Source organism: Scylla paramamosain, chromosome 13 (genome assembly GCF_035594125.1).
Source record: "Scylla paramamosain isolate STU-SP2022 chromosome 13, ASM3559412v1, whole genome shotgun sequence".
NCBI classification, from domain to species: Eukaryota; Metazoa; Arthropoda; class Malacostraca; order Decapoda; family Portunidae; genus Scylla; species Scylla paramamosain.
The window spans coordinates 18,462,085-18,476,619 of record NC_087163.1 but is presented as its reverse complement, the minus strand read 5'-3'; the positions used below and the strand labels follow the sequence as shown (position 1 = coordinate 18,476,619).

Here is a 14,535-nt window from a genome sequence, read left to right as displayed (position 1 = left end):
AGGAAGCTTTTAAATCTACTTTTTATAGCACAGCAACATCAGTTAATCACCAGGTTGTTAGTACAGAGTCAATAGGGAGCTTTAAATTGGAAGATAGGATAAATATATGGATAGGCTAGGAATTTGTATTTGAAGTAAAGAAGGGGATGAAGCACAGAGAAGGCATTTAAATCTACTCTTCTACAGCATAACAGTATCACTCGATCAGTCATCAGGTTATTAGTATCGATTCAATAGGGATCTCTTAAGATATTGGATAAATATATGGATAGGGATGACAGGTGGGTACAAGTAAGTATGTTTTCTATAGGAACTGTCACGCGTTGGGTCACTGGGTTATTTCGCTAATGTTCCTATACTTTTTGCCCTTTAATTCTACTAGACACATCCTTCCTGCTAATGCGAATTCAATGTCAGTTATTTAAGTAACCCTACAAAACTGTACTGAAGGAAGACTAATGCTAGAATCACTTTAAGATGTGACCTAGTCGATAAGTCTTCCTCCTCTCAGTGAGGCCTTTCAGTGTGATACTTTAAACGTGTGTCAGCCATCTTTTTCTAAGATATCTTCTGCAGTGACCTCTTAAAGAAAAAAAAAAAAAACGAGAAGAATAGATTTTTCATTGTTCAGCGTAATAGTTTAAGAGGTCACTGCAGAAGACATTAAGTCCTTGTAAAAATTGTGCGCGGCGATTTAGCTTTAGTTAATTTCAATTCGATTCAGTTCCATTAAGTTCAGTTAAGTTCTAAGTTGTATCAGCACTCTCTGATGTTTTTCTTGGTCTGTTTTTTTTTTTTTTTTTTTTTTTTTTCAATTCGTTATGCTCTATACTGTTGTTCCCTCTTCTTCCATATTTTAAACATTATAGTCAGTGACAAGTTCTGTATCGAAGTGACGGGGTTGATAAAGACTCGGCAACAGGGGGGCAAGGTGCGAGACTGGCTGGGTGTTGCACTTTCAACCAGACAAGACGTAAGTACAAGTGTTCATTTATTTATTCGAGTTTGGAGCTGAGGCATGATAGCGGCTTTAAGGAGGGGAGGAGGAGAGAGTTTTGGTTCTCTCTCTCTCTCTCTCTCTCTCTCTCTCTCTCTCTCTCTCTCTCTCTCTCTCTCTCTCTCTCTCTCTCTCTCATGATTTCACGTTTTGTTCTCATTTTTGTTATTGGTTTTCTATTTTTAGCGTTTGTTGTTTTACATTGTTTCACATGAGCTCCTAATCTTCCTTCTAATCCTCCTCCTGTTCCTCCTCCTCTTAAGCCTTAGCATACTCCTCCTAGACCTAGACCTTCTTCTCCTCCTCTTCCTTCTCATATCTCACTCCTGCCCACCCATTCTTCCTCAGTTCAAGCCTCCCCACTGATTCACTGTTTCTACATCCTTCCTCCTACATTTCCTCCTCCTCCTCTACCACTATCCACTCCCTCTTCCATATCCTCTTCTTTCTCGACCTCCATTCCTCTCACCCATCCACCTCGTCCTCCGCTTTAATTACTTCACGGAACAGAACACTCGTGATTCCTGATTGATCACGACGCCTTCAGATGCATACATATAAAACAGAAGCAAACTTCACGCCACGTAGATATTCACGCCTCGAGATATTATGGCGGCACGTGTGTGTGTGTGTGTGTGTGTGTGTGTGTGTGAGGGATATAAATACACATCGAGCCGGTTTAACAACCTACGCCCTGCCGGCCTCTTTACATACTCTCTCCCAGCCTTGTTATACACGTAGCCGACCTCGTTACTACCCCTGACCCCTCCTACTCCCTGGTACCCGGGGATTCCGAGGCAATGCCACAGCCAGGCTGGCGAGCCAGGGCAGACACCAGCCTGCCTCCACACAGAGCACACCGAACTTTCTCTGTTTCTCGCTGGTTCCTCGTCTCACCTGGGAAAGCTGCACGCCTGGGCTCCGTGCCGTTTCTCCCCCTTAGCTCTATCGGCCGACCAGACATCACCACTGTCTCCCCACTGCACTCCAGCTTGTGGACTACACTTCCCCGGCCTTCTGCTGAGTGGATTCTTACTGGTGCACCCAACCCTGTTAACTCAACGGGCCAGTCCTCGCACTCAACAGTGGTTTCGTCATCGTGTGGTCACCTTGTTGTCTTTGCCGTGTTAATATACTACCCTTATCTTTTTTGTGCCGCTTTCCTCCCCAAAGGACTATTAGGGCATTCCTGGCTACACAGTCTTATTTCTGAGGGCGAGAGATCGTGGCCTCCCGTTTTCCCTCACAGTGTGTGTGTGTGCGCGGTCATTATCATTATTATTCTTCTTCTTCTTCCCAGCTTTTCCCTATTCGGGGTCGCCGTTATTCGGGGTCGCCATTATCATTATTATTCTGACTTGTGTAAAAGTTTCAGTGAATTTTATCTTTTATCTTTCTTTGTCTTTGTGTCTTTTATTTCTTTGTGTTGCCACTTTTTTTTATTTCTATTTGTAATCCATCTCTGACATTGTAATGCTTATGATGAAGAGAGTGAAGAGAGTGACCTGACCGGAGTGATGTTAATATAGTTATTCATCCTGTGAGTTTATTTTCATTCATTCATTCATTCATTATTTATTTATTTACTTATTTACTTTCGTGTTTAAACGGCAAGTGTAACAAATTTTCATATTGTTGTTGTCGTTCTTGTTTGTTATTGGTGGTTTTATTTTGCTTATTCCTTTATTTATTTATGTTTCAGTGGCTTAGCTCATCACAGACTTTTAATGCCAGTGTTCTTAAACGTTTTATTCTCCCACCAAGGATATTTATTTTCAAAGACCACAGAGATGATCAACTGGATTTTTACGTTTTGTTTTCTCTTTATTTCTCTCTTTCAGTGGCGAAGAATAATTGTCAATCTACTTGGACCACTAGAACTATGAAAACATCTTTGTAAAACTCTAGTAGCTTCTAGCTTCCAGCAAAGCCTATTAAAAGTGCAGCGAGCGAAGACCTGCTTGTAATGGATGTGATTGAGGAAGGCGCAGAAGACCGAGCAGGTTGAAGAAGTTTATTTCGCTGTGGCGACCCGTGACGGAAGCAGCCGAAATACGATAATGATGATGATGATGATGAAACAAAGGAAGAAGAAAAAGATGAAGATGAAGAAAAAAAAAAAGATGATGGTGAAAAAAGTACAAGAAGAAAAGAGAAACAACAACAACAACATCGTCATCATCATCAACAACAACAATAACAGTAACAAGATAGCCAGGTACAAGAAGTAGTCGAGGTCAGATGTTGAAACGTTTAATTAAGAATACAAGCCTGGGAGCTAACACACACTGTCGTTCCTTGTCTTTCCCTTTCGTTCCTCCGTAACGGTGGTATTCTCGTGTATACCTTTACTTGCAGGCCGTTAAGGAGCAGTAAGTTAAGCGTGCCTGCTAACGAGACAAGTACCTGGAAATACAATTAGAGTCTAGCAGAATTGAATGACTGTGGTGAATTTAGCATTCCTCCTACCGCCTTATTTGTACATATAGCTACCTACACACACACACACACACACACACACATCTTTCATCTAAGCCTGTACGTACATACTTACCATTCTCCCTCTACTGTTGTTGTTGCTGTTGTTGTTGTTGTTCTTTTTTCTTCTTCTCAGTGTCGTTATCGTCTTCTTTTCTTCGTGCAGGAAAGGAGAGAAGTACACAAATAAAAAAAATAAATAAATAGAGACATCAATCTCTAAAACCTCTAATACGCATCATAAAACAGTATGACCATTCAGTAATGAGACTAATACAGTTATCTCCACCTACACTACACACAAAATATATTACCACACTAGCATTTATATCATCGCTACCTACACTACACACGCAAAATATATTACCATACCAGCATTTATATCATTCCTCTACAAACAATACTAGTTATATAAAGCAATTGTCACCCCTTGTAATGTGGCTAACTTTAAAAAGGATAACTACAATTAAGTAATATAATGTGTATAGAATTATTATGAGCGAAGCGAAGTATACTATATAGGTTGGAGTTACGGCCCGATAGTTACGCTATCTCAGGAACTACATGGTCGATCGTGACGAAATAGCACCATATGATAGTACAACTCTATCAATTTTATGTTATAGCTCTCATCCCTTCTACTGCGTAAAATCAATGGGAAACTTCCAAATAGTAGAAGTGTCATAAATGGGATTCCTTATAAAACGACTCAATTTTCACAAATTTATTTTTGTCTGAATAAGATCTTACACATACCATTGAACGCAGAATTAAATTTCTTATCCAACGGTATATAGGATAATCATTCAGCTCACGCAAAGTTTTGAGTTAGATTTTTTTTTTTTTTTTTTTTTTTTTTTTGTACTATTAGGCTGTGCGCTGTGTGTCAGGGCTAATATCTCCGTAACTACGAGGCCGATTGTAACGAAATTAGCACCATATCATAGTACATCTCTATTATTAATTTCATATGATATAGATTTCATCTTTTCTATTCAGTGAAGTCAACTGCTAACTTGCAAAAAGTAAAAGGGTGTCATAAGTGGTATTTTTTAAAGCGACTGTCATTTTTCCGTCAAATTTCACCAACGTTTTTTGTCTTAACGATATCGGATGTATATCACTGAACACAGAATGAAATTTCCTATCCAATCGTATATAGCACAACGATTGGCCTCTCGCAAAGATTTTTGAACCAGAGTGATTTGGATATGAGGTAAGTGTGGTATGTATGCGATGCCTGAAATTGCTGCTAACTTTTCAACTAATGAACTGATAAACCTCAAATTTCGTAGTTAATAACATTGATACAAGTTATAACGAAAAATCATTTTACATTTGCTTCACTATCCCACATGCGCTTCGGTCGTCAATCGCCTTCTTAGACGTTTTACTGGTATATACATGTAGCCGCCGTATATGTACAACTTACACAACGGCTAGAGATACGCATATACGTACATTGTAATGTGACATCTTATGTTTTATTTTGTTAGCGCTATATTATTTGTTGCAACTGGTTGTTATACATGAGCAGTGTATGGCGCGCCTGCGCGCCGGCGCAACAGAGTGAGAGGGGAACGTAGAGCCGAGGGGACGCGTTGAACTTGCCCTCTCAGCTATTTCGGCGCGGTTGTTGTGACGCGAGTGTTGATAACGAAACACAGCATAATGAACATCATGCGCCGTAGGGGCCCAGCAGCGTCTCCAAAGTCACTTCACTACAGTCACGCCTACACGTCAGACGTGTCTCGGGAGGCGCGGAGAGTAAATCCCAGTAAATCCCCGAGTTCTCATCCCGATAAATCCCCAAGTGTAATCCCTTGCATACAACCAAGAGGACGCCTGTTCCCCGCACTGTGTATGTATTCATCATAGTATTAGATAATAGATACTTATGTAACCATGAGGATTTAATGATGTGTGTCAACATAATTAATGTAACTACGTATAGTAATTAGATACTTTCGTGATTGTGAGTTACGTAATTGTGAGGATTTAGCGATGTGTGTTAGTATAAGTACACTTAACATAACATGAATGACGTACATCAGATCACGCAGAGGAGAGGACGACTTGCTGTGTTTGTGCTGGTGGTGTTCATCTGTAGAACCGACTGAACCCGCTAAAGTGTAGGTAACTCTGTATTGACTCACATATGTTACGGAATTGACGAAGTGAAGTGTCACGACATTGATGTACTGCAATACTTGTTTTACCTATTGATATACTTTTTTTCTGTTATTCTCAGTATTAGTGATAACATGTTAATTCACAGGTTTGACCGCTTCTGAATACAAAGAGCGCGTACTGCACAGCTCGTTTCAGTCACCTCCAGTATAATACATTAATAAGCGTCGGATGGCGCTTACAATACATATACCTCCACATTGTAACTGTCAGCTTTTAATAAATGTTCAAAATGTTCAATGCTCTCTCAAGCCGTTGTTAGTGTATATAAGTGTAGACACAGCAACCTAATGATTTTTTAATGTTGCTGTTTTATATTTACTTGTGTTCCGTAATGTAATTTGAAATCTTTCAGTAACTCATCTTAGGTATTATAACAAACAGGCTGTACTGGAAATGATTGTGCCAAGGGTGTATTCGTGATTCTAGTGATAGTTTAATAAGGATTCTGCATCATTTATGAGAAGATCCATGAAAACCTGGATTCTCAATTCTGCGGCCTTTGAAAATCTCCTTAATTAACGACCGAAGCGTTTCAAAACACAGGCTCGTCTAACTCGAGTATCGAAGCATCTTTACACTCACAAACTCACTATATTATATTGCTTACATTATTGCCATTTTTCCATATAAATGACAACTAAGTGCTTTGAGCCAGGAATTAAAAAAAAAAAAAAATGCATTGATAGTTTGTTAAGAATTTCAAACATTTGTTTTGCTTTTATCGTCACCATCTGAGGAAATATTGTGGGTTACCTTTTAGACCACCCAAGTCAGTTGCTGCTCCCCTCGTATGGTTTACATGTCACGGAACGCACGGCCAAGCTCAACATCGGACGGTCATATAGAATCTTATCCCTCCATTTAGTCTCATTTCACGCGCGTATTTCGGAAGGGGAAGTGATAAATGAGGGCGAAAACAAGAGGAAATTATATAGTTAGTAATAGTGGAGCTTCTTGCATAAATAACGAGAGAGGGAGAGAGAGAGAGAGAGAGAGAGAGAGAGAGAGAGAGAGAGGAGGGGGGTACAGTGGACTTTACCTAAGCAGAAAGTGATTAACAGATTATTTTGCACTCTGCATCTTCGTTTTCTATTCAGAATGCACCCAACTTCCCTCATCCTCCCTTCCAATGCGAGCTTCTTGCTGACACAAACTGAACTTGAAATTTGGGAAGTTTGTCCCTAAACTGGGAAATACGAAGCAGTGTAGGGAAAATGAGGGAGGAATCAAGACAGAACAGCATCAGTGGTACAAATAAATGAGGCAGACAAATAATAAAAAAGAGATCCTCTAACTGAAAATTACACAATCAGCGGATGAAGTGTGAGGGGTCTTGATGATGTACGTAGGAGCAAACAGGCCAACCAATCATCACGAGAACAACAGAAAAATGTACGAGATGATGAAATTAATTAAAGGATTCTGTAACATAATAACTGACTAATTAGGACTGACATGAAAGGGTACATTTGACTCAACAATGAAACAGTAAATATGAGTGATCAGTTGTTATCTGGCTTCACAGAAATCACCAAAATGAAAATAAAGAAATGGGAACTGGAAGACCAAGTAACATTGCATGACAGAGGAGCTGAGACTATCACTGATTACATCATCTTATATACGAAAAATACGAAAAAAAAAATAAACACGAAAAGTACGAAAAATGCGATGCACCATCTGGGAAATGACCAAATAGAAATATCAGACCAGAATCTGATAGGAATTTGTGCAAAAATACCAAGAGAAAAAAAAAAGAAAAGAAAAGAAGAAAAGAGGATAAATACATGGAAATTGGAAGATGCAAACTGGGGAAAATGTAGTGAGAAAGTGTTTCTAATAATATTACGGAAAATGAGCGAAACAGAGATGTAAACACTTGGGAAACTGAAATTAAGGAAATTCTAAAACAAGAAGCTTCATCCGAAATAAGAACTAAGGCCGGCCACACACGTGCAGTTAAAACTGTCAGTTTGGACTGTTCAGTTATAACTGACAGTTTTAACTGACGTGTGTGGGACCATCAGTCTCAGTTCAACAGAACTGCGCAGTTCGACTGAAGGAAATAGAAAAGTTAAAAGTTTTAACTGTCAACTGTGGCTGTTTGACTGAGAACTGAGCGTGTGTGGGGCTTAACTGCGCAGTCCTCAGTTGACTTTCAGATTGGACGGAAACACCATGTGAGGGAAACACTTTACTTTTGGTAACGTTTCGTACAGAGTACTTCCTCAGAAGTACTCTGTACGAGATATTCTAGTGGAGAACTTAAGGCACTCATATGATCGTCCTGTCGCTAGAAACCTTAAGGTAGCTGTTAGTCTTTCATGAGGCGATATAGCACTGCGCATTATTGTATCTTTCTTTTTAATGAAAGGAGATACCAGGGAAAGCAATTTTTGGTACACATTTTCACTCATTCGTAGGTAATTTTGAAAATCTTTTGCTTCATCACTTATTTCTCTCAGTAATTGAACATCAGAAGATTTATTTCGCCTCAGCAACCACTTCTTGCACCACTGTTTGCGCTTCTTAGTGTTTTTTTTCCTATTTTCTTGTGCCATTACTAGTAATACCCCGAGCGCTGCTAGATCGTCCTCCTCGGAATCCATGGTTAAACTGAACGATTCAACTGTACGTCTGTGGACTTGTCAGTTGACAGTTAAAACTGTCAGTTATAACTGAACAGTCCAAACTGACAGTTTTAACTGCACGAGTGTGGCCGGCCTAAGAAACTTAAGGAAGGTAAGACGAAACTCAAAGAATGGTGGGATGAGGAAGAGAGAAAGTAATAGAAAACAGATAGAAAGAAAACATTAAGAAAGAAATTTCTTAATCACAGTTTTCTTTATTTTATTATTATAATTATTCCAGGTGCAGATATTATTATTATTATTATTATTATTATTATTATTATTATTATTATTATTATTATTATTATTATTATTATTATTATTGTTATTATTATTATTATTATTATTATTATTATTATCATTATTATTATTATTATTATTATCATTATTATTATTATTATTATTATTATTATTATCATTATTATTATCATTATTATTATTACTATTTATTATTATTATTATTATTATTATTATTATTATTATTATTATTATTATTTTTATTTATTTATTTTTTTTTTATTATTATTTTTTTTTTTTTAAGATTTCAATCTCAATTTTTTTTTTATGTGAGAAAGTAGATATGTTCCTTACTTAAAAGACGGACGTTCAATGTATGTGAAATATTCCTCTGACTTCAAAGGAACGATGCATAGATAAATATTTCACTTTTATATAAATAAATAAAAAAAAAAAACACATCATTGATTGATGCAAAATTTTATAAGAATATTTTCTTCTACTTTTCATTTTCTAAAGTGCTGTATTTTTTTTTTAAGAAGTTTTAATCACAATTCTTTTTTTTTTCTCTCATTTTTTCCAGGTTCTGAGCTTAAACAAATGAAAAAAATTTAGATCTTATTATTTTTTTTTCTAATAATGTTAACATGTTTCTTACTTAAAAGAATGACATTCTGAGTATGTCAAATATTAAGTTTTTACGAACGCTGCATAAGGAATAGTATTCAATCTTATCAACCTTTCACTTTTAGATAAAATTCAGGAAGTAAAAACCTACACTTTAATGATTAATATAATTCTTAATAGCAATATTTTTCTTCGTCATTTGATGTTTTAAAATAATGTCATTTTGAAAAAAATAAATAAAATAAAAAATAAAAATTTAATAGTAAATTTGTTGTATTTTTTTTTTTTTTCAGGTCCAGACCTTAAAAAAATGAAAAATTCTCCATTCTCCAAATTTGTATCTAATAATGCAGATGCCTTCCTTAATTTAGAGAGACATTCTGTGTATATGAAACATTCTCTTGAGTTCATAGGAACAATAAGTATATTATAATATTTGACTTCATCAACATTTCAGTTTTACACAAAATCTAAAAAGTAAAGACATTATCATTTGATTGATAAAAAGTTTTCTTATCAATATTTTTCTTCTACTTTTCATGTTTTCAAATTCTGTAATTTGGAAATATTTTTTAATCTTTTTTTTTTTTTAGTTCCAGTTTTTAATCAAAATTAAAAAATTCCAGTCTCAATCTTTTGTCTGTTAACATAGATATGTTCCTCACTATAAATAAAGACATTCTGTGTGTGCGAAGGATTCTGAGTTCATAGGAACGATGTGTAGATAACAATACTCAACTTTATCAATATTTCGCTTTTAAACAAAAGTTTAGAAAGTAAAAAACACACTTTATTGACTGATACAAACTTTTTATATCAGCATCTTTGTTCTAGTTTCATGTTATAAAATTTCATAATTTCGAAAAAAAAATCTTTTAAAAAGACTTTTTTTTTCAAGGTCTAGAGCTTGAAAAATAGTGAAGAAAAAAATTAGTCTCGGTTCTTTTCTGATAATGTATTATTCCTTACTTAATTAAAAGAGAGACACTTCGCATATGTCAAGTATGCTCTTGAAGTCATAAGAACAGTGCATTAGTAATAATATTTATTAACATTTCACTTTTAAACAAAATTTTGAAAGTAAGAAAACACACTTATTGATTGATATAAACTTTTTATAACAACCATTTTATCGTGCTTTCCATGTGTTTAAATTCTGTAAAAAAAAAAAAAAAAATCATGTCAGGACCTTGACAAATGTTTAAATTTCTTATCTCAAAAAAATTATTAGATAATATAGATACGTTCCATACTTAAAAGAGAGACAATATGTGTATGTTAAACATTCTTTTGAGTTCACATGAACTCAAAAGAATGAACTCAAAAGAACATTAAAAAATTTGAAAAAAAAATAAATAAATCTCAAAATTTTATATGATATCGTAAATATGATCTTACTTAATAGGGAGACATTTTGTGTACGTGAAATAATCTTTTTAACGAAATGGGGCGTAGTTAACAGTATCTGATTTCATCAACATTTCACTTAAAAAAAAAAAATCAAATAGATAAAAAATAAAAGGTAAAAAAAAAAAACACACACACACACACACTTTACTGATTTATATAATTCTTACAACAATTTTTCTTCTACTTTTTTTATGCTTCAAAACTGAAATTTTGGAAGATTTTTTTTATCACAATATTGTTTGTATTTTTTTTTTCAGGTCCAATCCTTTAAAAAAATAAATAAATAATAATAATAATAATAATAATAATAATAATAATAATAATAATAATAATAATAATAATAATAATAATAATAATAAATTTCCAACCTCAAACTTTTTTCTGATTACATAAATGCATATATATATATATATATATATATATATATATATATATATATATATATATATATATATATATATATATATATATATATATATATATATATATATATATATATATATATATATAATTCTTTCTTTTCTTCGCTTTATTACTTGGAACGTTTCACCTTCACAGAAGGCAGCTTCAGGCTAAAGTATATAATTTAGTACATTATTAAAAAGATATAATATAAAAAAACAAGCGCAAAAAATAATAACACAAGGGGACAATAGTAAAAAAAAAAAAAGTAAAAACAAAAAAGACGACTTATGTATGTTAACTAAAAAAAAATAATAATAATAATAAAAAAATAAATTATAATGTATGGAGCAATAGTGATATATGGTGGAAAAACTAGGTGAGTGTCCTACTAAAATAAACCTATTGTGCACTCGCTGGAACATTTACTCTACACATAGGTAAAACAGAAAACATACTGCGATAGATAGAAAATTAATGAAATTCACCCGCACTAAATTACTACTGAAAGACTCGAACAGAATGAATTAGGATATTCTCCCCATCGTAAGATTCAAGGTCACCTATCTATTACATCAGGACTGGGTATGGTCCGCGAAGACGTAGCCTACTGTAATTGCTGACATTAACATGGGAGTTTGCCCTGCAAAGCCTTAACCAGTGGTTATTTTATCTATTTATTTAATTTTTATTTATCTATTTTATTGGGGCTCGGGGTGTCTTTAACGCACGGTAACACTGCTCAGAGAGCTTGTTTCTTATTGTCTTTGGTTTTTACCAAACACTTAAATGCAAATTAAGACAAACTGCAGCAAATATAGATATTTATTTTACAATTATACATGTACCCAATCCCCCCCCCAAAAAAAAAAAAAAGAAAGAAAGAAAATCGCTAATCGGCGTCATGCAAGCCGCTACTGGCAGAAGCTATCTGGCTAATCGGCATTCCCCTCACTTGATACAATATTTCCGCTATCCTGCTAGGGCATGAAGCCAGTGTCTATAAGACTTCTGTATTGAAGAAAGGTACTTGTCACTCTTAAGGCAAGTACACACTTGTTGCATGAAAATGTACTGTTATAATTATTATTATTTTTTTTTTATGCAAGAAGGCCACTGGCCGAGAGTGTGTGTGTATATATATATATATATATATATATATATATATATATATATATATATATATATATATATATATATATATATATATATATATATATATATATATATATATATATATTTATTTATTTATTTATTTATTTATTTATTTATCACCTGCAATATGACCTAAACTACCAACTCAGGTTACAAGCTGGCTCCTAAGGTGTGTCCCCTCACAACTAATGCTGCAGTGACCTAAAATAGCCCTGGATGACCACAAATACCTACCACTTATGCTGGACCTCCACATGTAGATGACTTCTACATAACCTGCTTCCTGGTGCTGACCAAAACAAACCCACCAAGCACTACTAGACTCAACTTTCCTCTCTCCTGACTGCAAACCTGCTACTACACCACCTCTAAGGTCCACACACATTACACCACCACCATAGTCGGCACTAGGAAACACCAGTACCCTCCTCAGCTCCAGCTCCCCATCTGGAGCTTCCACTACTGCAGTTGCCCAGGCTCCTTCCACATCAATACAGGACATCTACAGCAGCATACAAGGTGAACTGAGTGGGTTATCACCGGAACTGAAGGCTGTTGTTGGTACTATTTTTAAGGCCTTTAAGGTTTACTCAGAAAGTAAAGACCTAGAACTTACTCAACTGAGAACTAAAGTAGGTACCCTTGAAAACAGAATAACACAGTTGGAGGATAAGTTAGATGATGTTAATCAGTATGAAAGGCGAGACACTATAATAATCAGTGGCCCTGACTTACCCCAAGAGACAAATCGTGAAAACGCAACTGATGTTGTGGTTGACACCATCAAACGCACTCTTAAAGTGAACATCTTGCCCTCTGATATCAATCTAGCTCACAGACTTGGTGCAAATAATAAAACAAATTCAAAGAAACCCATGATTGTGAAGCTCCACAGCCGTCAAAAGAAAGATGAGCTGATGAGCACATGTGTCACAGTCAAACCTAATATTTTCATTAATGAAAGTCTAACCCATAAGCGCCTCTCTCTATCTTCAAAACCATATGGAACATAAGAAAACAAAATAGGGACATGTTCCAACAGTGTTACACCCGTGATGGGAAAATATGTGTAAAGCTCAGGTGCTCCAATGTAAAATACACAATAACCACCGAAAATGCCCTGATCAACTTTCTTGACAAATTTCCTGCACTCAAGGACAATGTCCCACCTGCGTAACTTCATGTAAATATTTCCATTTAATGTATGTATATGTATATGTATATGTATATTAATATGTGCAATCTCTACCATTATTCATATCTTTCTATAATTATAATATTTATATATTACTACCATTGTCCTGCTATAAACATATGACTTATTTTTTATTTACTAAATTTATATGTACAATCTGTGTTCCATCTCTCGCCAACAAAACACTCAAGTACTCATAATCATATTAGTTTCCACATTACAGTACGCGCATCATCCCTTTCCTATAGCTTCCCTCTATATATTTATAATGCTACATACCTGTTAAGCCAGATAACCTGTTATATATTTTTTTTTTTATTTAGTTGCCTCATCATTCTCATTAAGCCATATTCTTTCATCTCATATACCTATGGAAAATCTTTATGCATCCCTTTATGATGATATCATCAACACTACAGACACTAATGATATTACCACAGACATTATAAGAACAATAAATGGACATACAAACCTTGCCTTCCTTTCTAATTATTATAGCAATGAAGAGTACAACCAAAACACACACATTACATCAAACGTTACCAAACCATGCCTTAACATTCTTCACCTTAACATTAGATCTCTCCAAAAAAAAAAAAAACATTGACAATCTAACAACTCTCCTAGAGTGCCTCAACAGCTGACCACGCATTATTGCACTCACAGAAACATGGCTGAAAGACACTACTAAACATCGTTGACGGCTATTCCCTATACCACTCCTGCAGAGAACATGGAAAAGAGAGAACATGGAGGAGTTAGTTTACTCATCAGCACTGACATCAAGTCTGAACCCGTCCAACAATACACTTTTATCAGCGACAATATTGAAATGTGCATTGTCCAGTTAAAACTTGCAATCAACTTAATTGTCTCTGTCATATACAGACCAAACAGTAAACACGTAACAGTAGAAGACTTCACACATACACTCCATGACATTCTTGTCCTGAACTCCTTCTCGAAAAACAACATCATTCTCACTGGTGATTTTAACATTAACCTATTAGAACATACTTCCCATCACCCAACAAATTACTTTCTGAATATCATGCAAACACTTAACTACTTTCCACATATTTCTCGCCCTACCAGATTTCCTGACAATCCTAATCTTGGGGAGCCCTCACTTCTCGATCATATATGGACCAGTTTTACCCCACTGTCTACCTCAGGAATTATTCATCACCCAATATCAGACCACCTCCCAG

General features: G+C 35.1%; 1 long non-coding RNA gene across 1 annotated transcript; it reads left to right on the top strand.

Annotated features, from left to right (window-relative positions):
- Positions 1-4,976: 4,976 nt before the first annotated feature.
- On the top strand, positions 4,977-8,405 carry LOC135106450 (uncharacterized). The gene is made up of 3 exons (XR_010271311.1): positions 4,977-5,336; positions 5,530-5,607; positions 5,754-8,405. It is a non-coding gene; the product is annotated as an uncharacterized LOC135106450 (long non-coding RNA).
- The last annotated feature ends 6,130 nt before the right edge of the window (positions 8,406-14,535 follow it).